Source organism: Cryptomeria japonica, chromosome 8 (genome assembly GCF_030272615.1).
Source record: "Cryptomeria japonica chromosome 8, Sugi_1.0, whole genome shotgun sequence".
In the NCBI taxonomy this organism is placed as follows: domain Eukaryota; kingdom Viridiplantae; phylum Streptophyta; class Pinopsida; order Cupressales; family Cupressaceae; genus Cryptomeria; species Cryptomeria japonica.
The window spans coordinates 205,314,278-205,331,751 of record NC_081412.1 but is presented as its reverse complement, the minus strand read 5'-3'; the positions used below and the strand labels follow the sequence as shown (position 1 = coordinate 205,331,751).

At 35.3% G+C, this 17,474-nt stretch overlaps 1 long non-coding RNA gene across 1 annotated transcript in view; it reads right to left on the bottom strand.

Moving 5' to 3' along the window:
• Window positions 1–2,069: 2,069 nt before the first annotated feature.
• Window positions 2,070–17,474, bottom strand: part of LOC131062336 (uncharacterized) — a 32,003-nt gene continuing 16,598 nt past the window's right edge. The window contains exon 3 of the long non-coding RNA XR_009110875.2: window positions 2,070–2,878. This is a non-coding gene — a long non-coding RNA (uncharacterized LOC131062336). The remainder of the gene's footprint in view (window positions 2,879–17,474) is intronic.

The following is a 17,474-nucleotide window of genomic DNA, read 5'->3' as shown; positions in this document are numbered from 1 at the left end:
TCCAAACAATTATATCCACCGAAAATTCCGCTAAGACCAAAATCCAACACACTTCACCAACCGGTAGAAACCCTTATTGAAGTAACATAAAGTTTAACCGAATCCAAATAGGACCATCACAATAACACGCCATCTAATACAAAGTCACCAAGTGTTGGGACACGATCAAGAAACACCTTTAGCATGAAAGAAACCGATTCCATAAGCCAAACCCAAAATCTACTAACTAAATCACCAAAACAACATACCAGTAAAGCTAACTAGGATAGCAGGGGTAAGCTGGTAAAGGCAAATACAAAAAGCAATAACAACCAAAGTACCAAATCATGAACCAACAGAATATAGAAAGCATGTAACCATCCAAAATAAGCATCCAAAACCGATTCGAGAGATCTGATCATATCGGATCAGAATCACAACCAAAACCACGAAGATCACAAAGACTAACCGGGATAGTCTCCAACCCGGATATAGTGTTGACATCAATGACAACACTTAACTAAATCCAACATATGGCCAACAACACCATGCTAGAATTAAAAGATTATAAGATGTCAAAGTTGTCTAAGAGTATATATGTAAATATAATAATAAATTTCAAAGTTGTCTACGAGTTTCCAACTCTTTCAAATACACCATGTTAATTAAGACCCCTGAACAACACATTCAAAATACTGCATAAAGCAATGAGCGAAGATGTCTAACAAGTAGTATATGATGCAACCTTGTGAGGAAATACTAGTGTACGGGACATATTTGTTTCAAGCCAACACTGATTGCAACCAAGGTTAATATCTCCCAGAAATGGAGATTTATTTGTTGGCTCTAACTGAATAATCTTGCCTGAACAATTTGATCCATTTCGCAACAAAGCTACATTTTGGTCAGAAGACGTTAGCTTCTGCTAGTATCTAGATAATCGAGCACCCATGCTAGCATTTCCTAATAAAATAGGTCTTTATTCACAGTACCTACATTGAATATAAATTAAGTAGTAAGGTATTGCAAGCAATATTAGTCTAAAATAATAACAACATTCAAAACAATCACAATCTAGCTATAAGAAAACATCGATTACTAAATTACAAAGAAAGATCAAACCTTAGTCAAAACTTGTCACAAACATAAATCGGATTTTTAAAGCATGAAACACTAGAATTCACAAATAAGTTGGTTATAAATTAACAAGCCACTTTTGGACACTACTTTGCAGTTCATAACATAAAATATTCATGAAAATATATATGTACTACGAAATCTTATAGAAGATTGCCTCTACAAAAAGCTGAAACAACTTCTACCAGAGATGCAAACCAATATGATAGAATACTATATTCAAAAACACAAAAGCAATTAGTTATAGGTCATCAGTATGAACTTAAAGTTTGCATACAATTCTATACCATTACGAAATTATAAAAAATAAAAAGGATTGATCAATCATAACATGGTTGATTACACAAAAAACTACACTGAAACAAGGGGCGACATATAATGAAGCACTCCTACAAAATAGTAGACAACTTCAAGAGGGTCCAACCTTAAATATCCTAGACAATATCTCAAATGAGATCCAAGTCAATATTTTGTCCATATATTGATTCTTCCAATCCTCATTTTTTCTATAGCAGCTAGCTCAATTAAATATATCATCAGGCTGATCAATAATAATAGTCACATGCATTTACCAAATATACAAACCCTGACTATTATATTAGGTACATAACACTGGGCCTTCCCTTTCAAATGCTTCAACGCAAACCATGTAAATATGAAACTTTTACATTCAAGTTTTGTGCTTAATTGCCACCATGCTTGATTATGCCGTGTATGCCTACCTCTTATGTTGGGTTAATTACTGCTAGAGAAGGATAGCCAATTCAATACAATAATTATGCCATGAATGTAAACATAAAATTATCATCCTTCATTTTAACATTTGGAAACTATGGTTTTATGTTGCCTCAGTGTAGCATTCAATGTATGCAATTATGGAATGAAAACAATCTTGAACTTTGGTTTTGTATGGTTTTAAACCCAAACCATTTATCTAGTATAGCTAAGGCAATTCTCTTTAAGATAATCAAAACATTTATTTTTGTTAAAATCAGGTGCCATATGGTCAGTAAAAACATGGCAAAATAACACCTCAATAGACAAGCATTAACCCTTGTAGATCAATTCCTAGAGAAATCCTACATCACCATTTCTACAAGAACAATAAATCAACTACAAACAACACTTGGTCATTTTTGGCTTCATTGTCTGCAATCTGATGGCCGGTAGAGAATGCACAATTTTGATTACACAAAATGCTCGCTTCTTTGTATTAGATTTATGTTGTTGCTGAGAGCTTTTCTGAATTGAATAATATTTGTCATTAAGATATTGAATCTAGCAATGGAAGCAACTTGATTCGCATGCTCTACTATTTCACATGTTTTAGATGAGGGAGAAATAAAGATAGTTGTTGCATGAGTCCATAAATGTCTACCTTCTTTAGCATCTACTATCTCAAACAATATTTGGTCATCTTGAAGATTGAAAATCAATTTAGCTATTGGAGCATCTTCACTTCCTTCACAAATAATCTTATCCACCCAAGAACCATCGAACAAATCACTATTTTGCAAAGAAAGTTTTTTCTCTCCAAATGTTGCTTCCCTAGATTTTGATTACAGGACACAAGCTCCCAAATGAATATGAAATGAACTTCTTGCCATAGGATCCAAAGTTGGATTTAAAAAGACAAAAAGAAAATTTGGATCCCATGAAACCTTTCCCCACTCCCCCTCTTTTATTTAACCTGTCTGGTCTACAAAACATCCATTTGTCGCCTGTAGCACTCATGATGCAAACAGATTTACATTGTTGAATCCTGAAACAAGACATAATAATGAACATGGATTGTCAAAATCTAATGTCCATAAATAATTTATTTACTCAATCAAAGGGAAGATTAACATTCACTAGAAATAAAATACAAAACTCCTAAAACCCATAAATCTGAAGCATTAAATTGTAATGAACAAAAATATGACAAAAAAATGCAATATTAGCATTTAACTTTATACTTAGAATCATGAAGTGATGGCATACATTGTCACAACTATCTCATTATGCTTGTTTCTCAAAGGTCATCTAATAAAACTAGTTATCAACTATCCTGAAATATGATATTCCTAAATTAAATGACATAGAATAGCTATAAACTTTCAGCTATGAATAAAAATCTGTTGTCATAACCTTGCACTATAGAGTAGTGCCTACAAGTCAGCTCAAAAAATACTAGCAAAGTATATGTTATAACATGATTAGCTTTCCAACATTAAGAGTTGACGAGGAAAGAACACAATATACATTCATCTTATACAATGTTAAAAATAGAAGATAAAAGGTCACATTGATAGCTCATGAAGATATGGTTCTCTTGTGTTGCTCTAAGACTGGTGATGGTGTGCTCTGAGTCATAACAACCCAGTGTTATATTTGATCTCTAGTTTTGAGATCCATTAATTGTCTAATGGATTTCCATAAAACCAACTAGAGATTTTCATTGTGTCCTGAGAAGGTAACTACAAACATAAAACCCCATTGACTATCTTTGATCATTAAGCCTTCTTTATTTTCATTATCTTTTAAAGATGACTATTATGCCACTATTCTAACATCATGAAACTATCAGCCAAACACTCAGATCACAGTGCCTAGATCTAGTATAAAGGGCATCAATAGTGAGGATTCTTGTTGCAACGGAGGACTATATGATTCTTGGATTCGAGGAGGTAAAAAGATCAAACCTCAAAAAGCACACCACTGAGTCATTTTTGCTCACTTTAGAACAGATCCCTTCATAAGACAATGAGTTTAATAAAGAATGAGACAAAGATAATACAATCCATCATGTTAGTAGAGGTTTGTGAGATAGACAATCATGGGCTTTGCTGGTAAAGCACATGAAAGATCAGTAATAAACAGTGACAACCTTTTAGAGGAAAGTCTCAAGATCATAAACCTCCATGAGTAGAAAACAGTCCATCAAATGAAGGAATCTAAAACAAGGAGATTGCATTACATTGTCTAGGACAATGAGCTAGATAGTAAATAAGGAAGGCAAGTTATGACAAAGTTGTGACAAAGAAACAGTCATTATCATCACATTGAAAACAGAGAATGATAGAAAGGAAGATCACTATCACAAGAAACAAAATTTTGGAGCAACCAAGGTCATTTCACAATCATAAAACAATATAGACCAGATCATCAAAATAGAAAAAAAAATAGCATCAAGCTAGAGAAGTCCATTCAGGACAAAAACCAGTCCTAAGGCATACAAGGATAACGAATGAATGTCCTTATAAAATCTCTTCAGCGCACCATAGAATGTTGATATCATTGTCTATGATTTACATAGAAATCCTGGTTGTGAAGGTAACAATGATCTAAGGAAGTTGGGGTAGACCTAATGATGAATATAATGTAAATGGCATAAGAAGTGGTCATTTTGTAATAAAGCATTTAAAAGGAATCATTAGTGCAAGAATAGTGAACTTGTCAAACACAATCATACCAACCTCTACAAAAGATAGCAAAGTCTGAGACAAAGTTCAGACATAATCATAAAAGACAGAATGTAATGAAAGACATATTTATAACAATGATAATCTACAGTCACATAGCAAGCAGAGACATCCCAGAGGATAGTCAATGCTTTGAAAATTCCAACTATCAAGTCAAAATTCAAAGAAATTCTGAAACAAGGTTACAGGTCACCAAGGAACATCATGAACAGTCAAGAATACTTATGACAGTAAGGTAGTCTTCAAAAGTAATCTATTTCTCTAGAAGAACATATTTGACACGAAGGTGAGCATGATCGAGAGTATGCTGGCAACAACAATGAAAGAAAACTGAGAGGGGGTGAATTTATTTTCACCGAATCTAACAAATTAAGCACAAATTCAATTCTAATCAACTGCAACAATAACAAATATAAGAACAATAACAACAAAACACATAACACCAATATTTTGACGTGGAAAACTTGGTTAAAGGAAAAACCACGGTGGGAGATTACCCACAATAAGATTATACTCTGCAGTAGTATGTGCAAATATTACAATAGGGAATGCACATGCATCCAGGAACACTGCCTAGAGCTCACTACTCAAAACAACAAAGGGCTACAACTGAGGGAAGGATCACTGCCTTACAAACATTGGACAACAATCCAGAATTACATGAACTGAAATAATAGCATCTCCTAATGCGTGATACTAGTTTTGGTTAAGCACAATTGTCTTCTTTGCAACTCTTCAATCTCTGCTCAAACACTTCACCGAAAGATAAATTCACTTTTCTTGCACATATAACACTCTCTGATAATGCAGACACTTCACCTATATCCAAATTACATGAATATCAAACCTATTTATACAAATCATCAACCTTGATAACAAGGTCGGCTCAACACATAAGACATAATTACAAAATTACATCACACGATACAATAATCAACCATTGGACCAATACAATATCACCAATGACATAGCATGGACCCAAATCAAACCCTCAAATACGCAACACTGCCAAACAACATGCCAAAATCAACCGCAACATGCTACACCACCGAGAATGTCACACAACACAAAGAACATCACCGAACCCAAAAGATCTTCAATACTGCACACAAAGATCAATGTAGACCACCGAAACAAATAGGACATGATTAGGAAACACCAAAAAGAATGGTAGAATCATCCACAATAGCTGCACCAACACACTTATTCAAATCTTCATCGATCAACACACTGATACTCAAGAACACTCAACAGCAGCAACTACAACGAAGAAAGATAACTTGCGGAGCACCAAATCATGAACCATCTGAAATGTAGACACACATTATCATCCCAAATACTCTCCCAAATCCGTAACTCAAGACCAGATGACATCGGAGCACAATGGATCAAATACCATACTCTGCCAGCCACTAAATAGAAAAAACCAAACCTCAAATCGGATTAAATGATATGAACAATTAAACTTCCAGATCACTAAAACCAATAGAGAATGAAGTATCTCTAGTGGATTGATATGCTGAATCCACTAAATCAACCAAATCATCTCTCTGCAATCAGTAGAGCACCAAAACATAGGAATATGTTGACATCAATGACAACAACATATCCTAGCAACAACAATATCCAATAAAGTATGATAGACAATGAACAAGGTTAGATACGGAGATAAAAATGCAATCCAAATACCTTATAGTAGCAGCATGAGCAAGTAAAAACATAATCTTCATAAAGTCTGAGATCATTCTAATACCAAGCTTTTACACCATGAAGCATCCAAGATAAACCTAGGAGAAGGCATTGTGACTTGAAATTTTGAAGAGTATTTATAAGGTGTATTGTAGTCAAAGCAACAATGAGTGTTATAGCAGTACAATATTGTAAGTGAAGTGAATTATAGATAATATACTTGTGCAATCATTAAATACAGTAGAGAAAGACATTCATTATTTTTTAGAGAGAGAAAATTCGAGGAAAGGTTCAAATCAAGGTCACACTTAAGGCATAATAGACATTGATTAGTAGACTTTGACAATAGAGGACAAGATAAGACCTAAGATTATTTTGTTGTCATTCAAAGTATCAATAACAATAGCAAGCTTGAATAGAAAACAATGCTCAATTCTAAAGCTTCAAAGGATTTTGACTTTGTTATCACAGAGTGTGAAGACAAAAACATGAGAAGACCGAGCCAACTTGTCAAAAACTAGAGGACAAACACCATCATTGATCATTTTTGCCCTTCTAACACCTCGCTTGACTCTTACTCCATTTCACTGTCATGGCTTATTTTTGTTGCTTAGCACAGACCTCAAGACAAGAAGACTACTTTTCATAACATGCCATGCCTATCTCTTTGTATGTTGCAAAGATGTCTTTTAAGAGGCCTTACTTCAATCACATGGCTTCTCTTAAATACCCTTTAGACTGCCAAAGGTTGCTTTAATCCTTTGATATAATGTTGTTGTCCCTTCATATATCCGTTCTTTGCAAGGGCTATCACCATGTCTTCTTTGTAATGCACTATGGTTGTGTGCAACCTTTACTCACAATCACTGCTTTGTGGTATTAAGTCTGCTCCTTGAACCGTGTATTCAAAGATGTGATCATGCTCAGGCATGCAAAACCCTTCATACTTGTCTTTTACTGAGGACTGTGATCTTCACACCTCTTCAATGTAAATGAAGTTGTTGTCTCCATGAATCTTTGTTGAATCTTTGATGTCTTGACTGTTAATAAGGCTCATGTTGCTCACTGTCCTACAAGCCCTTTGTGATATGCATTTACTTTCATCACTTTGATCTCTCTATCATTCTCTGTGACATTGTCATCAACATTTTTATAACTGTATATGACTTTTAAAATACTCATTCTTTGATCTTTAATGCTACTGTCACCCTGTATGTATACTGTCTTTGTGCTTTGCTCATTAGCTCTTCATTGGGACTGCTCTAACCATGTTCTCAGTGATCTACTCTTGAAGATGATGCATGATAGTGACTGTGTTCTAGAAGAATATTTTAAAGTTGCTACTAACCATAGGTCTTTGTGAATTGATCAATACTTTCTTGAGGATTTCTTTTATCAGTGGTGAGTTCTTTAAGATAGGGCTGCGATCTTCAATGGATGTGACAAGCTATAGAATGCTGCTCTGGACTAATGAAAAATTAACAAAAACTATGAACTAGGTTAGTGAGAAATTTATTGAGTTTTTTCTCCTTCTCGTTTCCTAATTTCTGTGAAACAATCTTAAGAACCTAGATCATAATTTTCAGGATATGATTAAATCTCGAATTCTCCCTCCATGACATTGTTATCATTCATTTCTCTGTGTCCACTTGTTTACCTATGCTTGGTGAATGCTAAGGCTTTGATGCTCTTATTGTAGCAGCTCTATGACTGTTATGACTCGTATTGTCACTGCCTTCTCACTTTGATTTGCATGATTGAATCTTTGTTTTTAAAAAGATTGCCAAATGATAACTTGGAACAAGGATGTGAAGACATTGATACAAATCTATCCACTTCATGTTGCAATAATGGCTATGTCTTCTTGTACTAAACAAGTATTGAAATGATTATATTAGATTCATATCATTCTCTCCCTTTAGGTAGTGAATTAACATCATTGTGTTATGTGTCAATTCACCTTTTATCCACTTTGGTGTTGCAACCTATTTATTCAATCAAAACTCACTCATTCATCTAACATCATGCTTTACATGACCTTACATTTTGAGCAGAAGCTGTGACTGAAACCTTAAAGGTTATTCTTGCTCTTTGTAACTAGGTAAGATGGGTTCGGATTGCCTTAAGGCAACATCCCAACCCATATAGGACTGGGTCCTATCCTAAAGGGGTAACGTGCCCCCAAGTTAAGCTCAGCCCCATACCCTCACGCCACCCTAAAATACACCACGCCTCAATAAATAAATTGGCGCCAAAAGGAGGAAGGCCGACTTGGATTTAATAAAGATTAAAGACTCATATAAATAAAGATCAAATGAAAACTCAAATAAATAAATAATTTCCTCATGCAATTAGTGAATTAGCTCTGCTAATGAAAGTGCGAATTTATCCAAGGATTGTGCGAATTTGTCAAGGATTGTGCGAACTTGTCCAAAAGGATATAGGCCTCTTTTGGTGCAGACTTGAAGTGCTTAGAAGTGCAGATCTGACATACAAAAGGGATCAGATCTGGAGAAGCAGCTAAGTATTGTATTTGTGGAATTAAGAGAGAATATATAATCTGACCTGTGGGTCTTTAATGCTAGGTTTTTCCTCCTTGGAGGTTTTCCCAGGGTATTTGTGTTTGTCTCTTGTTTACTTGTTTCATTTATGAGTTTATTGAATTATGGTTTACTAAAATATTACAAATCTGATTAACAAACTAGGGCATAATTAAAAGACATAAATCTGATTACTTAACATGGTATCAGAGCTAAGGTTATGCTAACCCCCCGATTTCAATAAGCTCTTACCTTCAGGTTGCTGTTCATCTTTTATTAAAATAATGACAGGGGTGAAGTTAGAGGGCATCATTGGGTCCTCATCAAGGAGTCATTCTTTAATTCATTAAAGATTGTGGAGATTCGAGTGAAGAACCAAAGAAGTAACTAATATTTCTACTTTCAGAGTTTTAGATCTCTAGAATGTAAAGTGTATACTGTGGAGTTATTACCTTATTCAGACCTTCAAAGTTGTTGATTTTCATAATTGGTCTAAACCCTAGATTGGTATATATTTCATGATTCTTAACCCTTGATGTGATCCGATCCAATTTTAATAATGATTTAATCTTTGATGGTATGGTAGATTTATTTTGCTACTAGGCATCCAACTGCTATTTTGTATTGCTAACAAAATCAGTTGTATTCCCACCAATCTTCAAACCCTAGCTGACTGTGCTAAGGCACATCAAGAGGAGATTGCGAATTATGGATTTTGAAGATAGACTGCAAAGATAGTTTCTTTTGGGGAAGCTTTCAGTTCCAATGTCAGTGTCATCTAAACATCAACAGGTGTATTTTTTTCTTAATTCTTTATTAACTTTTTGATGAGAGACTTTATGATAATTGAAGGTTAAGTATTCCTATTAAATAACTTTGTCAATTTGTTTATATGGGGTTTCTTTGTCAAGTTGTAATAATAAGGGTTTCATTATCAATATTTGCTTCTTATGGGTTTGTAAAACCCCTGTTGGGTTGTGTGAAAGGAAAATGATATTCTCTTTGAATTAACCCATGTTGGGCCAATCATGTTTTGAGGTTCCCTATGATAGGTGTTTATCCTTGTAGGTCTGCAAGCAAGTTTGTGCCTGTGTTATCCTGAGTTACCATCCTTATATCATCCCTGTTGCATTCGAGCTCATGTCATTAAATGTTGTGACAAAAGCAGTTTTATTATGTGTCAGTTATCTGTTAAAATAACTGCATGACAGGTTGCTTTCAGTTAATTGGTTATGATGATGCTCTTTCCTACATAGTAGAAGTTAGAATGTATTGTTGATTTCTTAGGATTTTCGTTTTTTATTGGCAATCTTGTTGTGTAATCTCTTGATGGAATTTATCCTCATCTTATCTCAACAATTATGCTATGGGTCCACCTTATTGAAAAATAGATGGACAGGATCCTTGAGATTAACATAAAAGATTGATTGTGCAGAAGTTAAGGAGGAGCACCTCCTTCTGAGTTGGTATACTCTAACCTATGATGGTTGATCACCTTTTATTATGAGTATTAGCATGTAATTCTTTTCTTGAGTCGAGCATTTTCAATTTCATCATAGAGTATGATTTACTATCCCGGAGTATAGGAAATTGATTGGATCTTTTAGTGGCTTGGAATGCTTCTGAAACAGGGCATACTAAATCTTCAAGGGAAATTATTGGGATGGACATACACTCAAAGGAAGTTCAAGTACTTTGGAAGCTTTGATTGGACGTAGCTACTGCTAAGAGGGAGTTCCAGCTATTTTGGTATATCGTAAGGGGTTATGAGATTCAGGTGTGCAGATTGAAGAAAGCCATGTATGGCCTCAAACAAGACTCTCATGCTTGGTATGAAAGAATACTTGTTAAGTTTAGAATTTTGTAAAATGATGCTGACTCTAACATCTACTTTAAGTCATCCAATAATGAAATGCTAATTATAGTTCGATATGTGAATGATTCATTTCTTACTGGTAAAGATGAACTTATCATTAGATGTAAGAAAGAACTAGCTTCAGAATTTGAAATGAAGGACTTAGGTTTAAAACTTTATTTTCTAGGTCTAGAAGTATGGCAAAGGTCTAACGAAATTTTTCTAAGTCAAGGAAAGTATACTATTGATATTTTGAAAAGAATTAGAATGATGGATTGTAAACCCATGTCTACTCCTATGGAATCTAACTTAAAGAAGTTAAGTGTTTCTGCAGCTAATTCTAATTTTGCAGATCCATCAGAGTATAGGCAGTTGATTGGATCACTGATGTATCTAGTTAACACTAGACCAGATATATGCTTTGCAGTGAATGCTCTCAGTTAGTTCATGAGCTTGCCCAAACATGTTTATCATGTTGCAGCCAAGCACATCCTAAGATACTTGCGAGGCACAGTTGATTATGGGCTGAAGCTGCTTAAGTTCAGATTGGTAAAGAAGTGTTACAGACAAGGAAAACTCGTCAAGCATTCACCCACTGCGATCTCTTGGACCTACAGGGACAGTCCTCAGTTGCATTAAGTATTACTGTAGATAAATACATTGTTGCAAGTGTTGCATCAAGACAAGCAGTGTGGTTTCTCAAAGTTCTTGTTGTACTATTTTGATTTATTATCAGGGTTGTATATTGATGCCTGACAATTCAGTGTTTTATGGCAGGACAATCCTAGGTTGCAGATGTTCTCACCAAGTCTCTTGAAGCTTGAGATAGACTTGGAGCTGTGGAGAACACCGTCTTGGTTGAGAGGGAGTCTCAACCTCTGTGATACATTGTATTGTATCAACCATCCTTTGCGGGCAATGTAAGATGGTAGAAAAGATCCTCTCCACCCTCTGCAGGCAATGTAAGGTGGATCCAATCTATGCTTGTGTGTGAGCTGGAAGACTATGTTATGTAGTTTCATTCTATGCTTGTGTGCAAGATGGAAGACTACAATATTCTGATTATGTCTATTCCATTTCTTGCTTGTGTGCAAGATGGAAGATTATGATGTTACATTCTTCTTTGGGAGAAGACTGAAGTAACGAAAATGAATGATGGATATGCGTGATCGATGGCATGGAAAGACTCCATGATGTGCATGAATAAATTCTGTATGTATTCATGACTTGCAAGTGTGCATGTTAAAGTTTGAAGTCATCCTCCACAAGCATTACAAGATGGATACTATGGGATATTGTGCGAAGAGGTGCAAAGAGGCACCATTCAGCTAAAGTATATTAGAACAAATGAACAGGTTGGAGATATCCTTACCGAACCCTCATCCAAAGTGAAGTTCGAATACTTCAGAGACAGACTTGGTATTGTGGAAAACGGAACTTTGATTGAGAGGGAGCTCCAATCTGAGTGACTCTATCTGCAGTACCTTGATCATTGTTTGCTTCTGTGCAAGAATGAATTGTGTCCAATCTAGGCTTATGTGCTAGATGGAAAATTGTAATTATGTAAAGACCCACTTGTGTATTACACTTTCTATGCTTGTGTGCTAGAACCATCCTATGCTTGTGTGCTAGGTGGAAGATGTAATTCTATGCTTGTGCGCTAGATCCATTCTATGCTTGTGTGCTAGATGGAACTCTAAAGGTTCAGATTGTGTATTCTCTTCTTCCCTAGTTAAGAGGGAGTGTTGTTTGTAACTAGGTAAGATGGGTTCGGATTGCCTTAAGGTAGCATCCAAACCCATATAGGACTGGGTCCTATCCTAAAGAGGTAACGTGCCCCGAAGTTAAGCTCAGCCCTATACCCTCACACCACCCTAAAATACACCACGCCTCAATAAATAAATTGGCACCAAAAGGAGGAAGGCCGACTTGGATTTAATAAAGGTTAAAGACTCATATAAATAAAGATCAAATGCAAACTCAAATAAATAAATAATTTCCTCATGCAATCAGCAAATTAGCTCTGCTAATAAAAGTGCAAATTTATCCAAGGATTGTGCGAATTTGTCAAGGATTGTACGAACTTGTCCAAGAGGATATAGGCCTCTTTTGATGCAGACTTGAAGTGCTTAGAAGTGCAGATCTGATATACAAAAGGGATCAGATCTGGAGAAGCAAGCTAAGTATTGTATTTGTGGAATTAAGAGAGAATATATAATCTGACCTGTGGGTCTTTAATGCTGGGTTTTTCCTCCTTGGAGGTTTTCCTAGGGTATTTATGTTTGTCTCTTGTTTACTTGTTTCATTTCTGAGTTTATTGAATTATGGTTTACTAAAATATTACAAATCTGATTAACAAACTAGGGTATAATTAAAAGACATAAATCTGATTACTTACAATTCCCATATTTTTGAGTTTGAACCCTTGTCTCAAAGTTATCATAATCCGCAATGCATTCCTTGCAAATGGGCTTGACCTTAGTAATAGAATTAAGATCAAAATGTTGGCTTCTGGTTTAGATCTATTTGAACTTTTATCGCTCATTCACTAGATGACTATATTTTATTATTGTCCTATATTAGAATAAAACCCTTAGGGTTTTGAGAGAAATTATCAAGATAATAATAGAAATAACTTAGTCATAGCTTGAAAATTTGGACATAGAGCTATCTTTGAAACTCTTTCTCGCATGATAAGGAGGCTTCAGATAAAGCTAACCTTTTGTGGCTGTTTGCATGATGAGTTTGAATGCCCTATGTATGGTCTTCCTATCTTTAGGATGAGATTTGCACGAAGCTTTATGAAGGCTTCTCTCTTATGCATGAAGTCTGAATCTGAAAAACCCTTGAATGCTGCTCAACAAGTGGGTTTGAACTGTCACAACCTCTTTTACACTCCTTTTGTGAATGGTACGTGTTATTTATCTTCAACCTTTATGTTCAAGGCCGACATCACAACATCAAACTGCAGCTTACAAGAGAAGCCTATAGAAAACTATGGCTTTCTTGCTCCTTTAGCTGGGGTAGGCCAATGAAGCAAACAATGTTTGACAGTCCTTGAGGCTAGGAAATATTTGTTGAAAGGATATGAATACATTTACATTGAGGACATAGAACACCAAAGGATTGTACGGAGTTATTGAACAAAAAAACTAGGTGCACCTTAAATCTTCCATACAAAACAATGATAGTCCCTTCAAGGCACAAAAGAGCAGCAAAGGGGTTACCATAGTAGGGTAGGTTTGAGAATTCAAGCCTAAATCAAGCCAAGACATATAGAATTAAATCAAGTGCAAGAACCTTTGACAAATTGATATTGAATTAGTATGATGTGTTCCAGAAGTATTTATAAATACACCAAACAAAGTCTGGTAACCCTGATAAGCATACCTGGTATGTCGTACTGTAACCATACCCATACCTAGTAAAGTGTATGTGTATTTGTTTGGTGTATTTGTGTTTGACAAACTGATGTTGAATTAGTATAATGTGTTCTAGAAGCATGGAAAATAAATACTCTACAACAAATGACAGAATTCTTCACCTCACTACAAACTTTCACACTTACTCCTACTATGGCTGAATCCAAAGTACGCAAAAAACAATAGCCTGGCTCTAATACCATAAATTCTTGCCAAATACATTATGATAGTGCTAGTATATATAAATTGGCAAATACACAATAAGATAAATGACGTTACATTCTGGGTAGGTTCAACAACCAACCTCATTTAGCATGATGAAACAACTATTCTCCTCATTCTCTAGAATATCCTATAACATCTATTAATGTATGGGATTTAGCTATTGTAGTTGCCATGGTTCAGTAATATCTACCACTTTTGTCATTCTACTCCAAAGCTTTAGTACAATTTTATTTTTATCCTACCAAAGAATCATTATTATAGTTTAGTTTTTAAATTAATATAGGTGATCAGATATACAGATTACTATGCTTCTCAGGGTTTCCTTAACTGTTTATGGCCTAAATTGTTTGCTCAGACATATGTTGCTTCTTCTAAAAACAATAAGATTATCCTGCAGTTATTTTAAACCGTGCATGGTAGCCCTATGAATAATAAAAACTTTGTTTGGTCTATCAGAAAAACACCAATTTTTTCTTGTGATGTTACATATAATGGAAAGAAGAACCCAGATTCTAGAAAGAAATTAAATATGAACCAAAGTTGGAAAGAAAGGATAATCACAAAATATGTCCTTCTTGTTTAGCATTTCTCCCTACCATGTCAAGAATTGTGTAAAAATTCACAATTTAAAGACATGAAGACATCTGAATACATGAAACTAAATGAGAAATGAACCTTCATAATATATAATTATGTTGTTGACAATTTCCACTCATCCGGTGAATTTCGGTAGTTTCTTATTGGTCTAGGGTTTTCATTGATGGCAACTCTTCTTGGTGATTCAATCTGGTGATTGTAATTCATCCTATCCGGAAGCAAGAGTTAATCGGTAGGCAATTAACCGCTAAAATAGGGCTATCTCAATAATTTTGGTGGTTGATCTCGTGTTTTTGGTGAATGGTAAGATGCTTAGCAAGTGTGTGATTATACTCTTTTGGTTTGGTGTTATGTTTTGTTTGAGATTGAAGCCGACTTGGAGCTACACATTACACTTCTTGAAGCCGACTTGAAGGAGATTTTTTTTATGTTAAGACTGGATATATAGGATAGAATTGGCGATTGGTTTTCAGTGCAATATTATTTGTGGTGATCCATTTTGGTGCGACTGAGCGCAATTTCACGTGTGCATTTGGTTGACAAATAATCCGGTAGCTGATTGAGACAGAAACAGAGTATTTGCAGAGCGAGGACAGTTAGAGATCTTGTGCTTAACTAGAACTCATTTATGCATTATCAGATGCTACTTAAGAGTTCATTTTCCTTGTACATTCTCATTGTAATCAAATTGTAAGTCAGTGAGACTTCCCTCAAGGTTGTAGCCTTCTGGGTCATTGTAATTGAGCAATGAGCTCTAGACAGTGAGCTTGACTGCATGTGCATTCCTCTTCTATGTAATATTTATGTACTCCTGGCCATAGTATATGAATATTGTGGGTTCCAACCCCACCAGGGTTTTTCCCTTTCCGAGTTTCCACATAAAAATTCTTGTGTTGTGGATTTGTGGTTTGTTTATTACTTTCTTGTGTTCTTTTATGTTATGCATTTTTAACCGGTGGATAAAGAATAAGTTTGTGGATTTGATTTCCGACAAATCACTGACTCAACCCCCCTCTCAGTGATCTCAGATTCTGACAATTGGTATCAGAGCCTAGTTCCTCTGCAGAAGCTTAACTACTTCAGGAAGATCCAAGAGATTGAATCCATGGATTCCAGTTTGCAGAAATAGCTTTGTGTGGTACTTGAAGATCTTGAAGATGCTAAAAGAGAAGCAAGTTCCTTAAGAAGAAGGCTGAGTGCAGCTGCAAATTTCATTGAAGATCAGGAAGATCAAATTAACGATTCAAGAGAAAAGAGGATGGAGTTGATGAATAAGTTAAAAGAAAAGAAAGAGCAGAACACTGAAGATCAAAGCAAATCCGAAGAATTTGAAAAGCTTGCCAGAAAGAATGTTGTTTTGAAAAATGAGATGCAAACCTTTGTGATGAAGATGACTAAAGAGATTGAAGATCGGAAGAAGAATGAAGAAAGTCTTACTCAATCCTTAAAGGAAAGATCAGATGAATGTTACAAATTGACTTATGACAATGATTAATTGAGGCAAATTGTATCCTTGAGGGATGAGCTTGCTATTGCAAATGAATAGAAAGAAAAATTCAAAACCAGTTAAGCAATGCTTGAGGAAATGATAAACAAGCATAGACATGGAAAGGACTCTAGTGGACTTGGATATGAGAAGGGAGAATCCTCTAGATCTGGTCAGAACAATGCAAAACCTGATCAGAAGAAGAGCAAGAATCCTTCGGTAAGGAAGCCTAATGCTCATAAGTTTAATGGTAAGTGTTTTACTTACAATAAATTTGGTCACGTGGTGAGTCAGTGCAGAAGTAGGATGAATAATGGAGTGAACAACATGAACAATGTTCCTACCTTTATCGGTTAGTGTTTCATTTGCAACGACTTTGGTCATAAGTCAAATATGTGCAGAGCAGTAGTAAATAACTTTCAAAACAAAAGATGCTATGATTGTGGAATGTTTGGACATGTTTCTAACCAGTACAGGATGAGAGAAAATTAGATGAACTTTAGACCTATAAAATGGAATGGTGTTTGCAGAACATGCAACAAAACCGGTCACATTGCAAAGTACTGCAAAATCAAAAATGGTGCTATGGTAGACAAGAACAAATCAGATTAAAAGGGAAAGACAAAGATAGATGAGATCAGAGATCAACATAAGAAGATGTGGGTAAATAAGGATGAATCTAAAACAAATGGTGGATCTGTACCTGAATCCGGTGCAGAACCTTCATCTGGCAACTAGGACTTTTGGCCTTAGGGGAAGGCAAATTCATGCGAATCTTATAGTACCCCTTGATGAGATCTGTAGTCAATGGATTACAAATGGTAGAAATTGAATTTCAATTGATATCTGGGATTCAGATGGTTGATTTCAACATCCGGTAGTTTAACAGGGCATTCGATTGGATACCTAAAGTGCATTTATTTCATAGTGAAATTAGGGTTTGCAAAGTTAAAAAGACAAATAAGAGAGTTATTATTCACTTTGCGAATAATTTTTTTGGGCTATAGAACAAGGCAACCAAAGATTCCCAGGCGATCAAGAGCTAGAAGTGATCCGACAAGTGATCTAGGGCATTCGTCA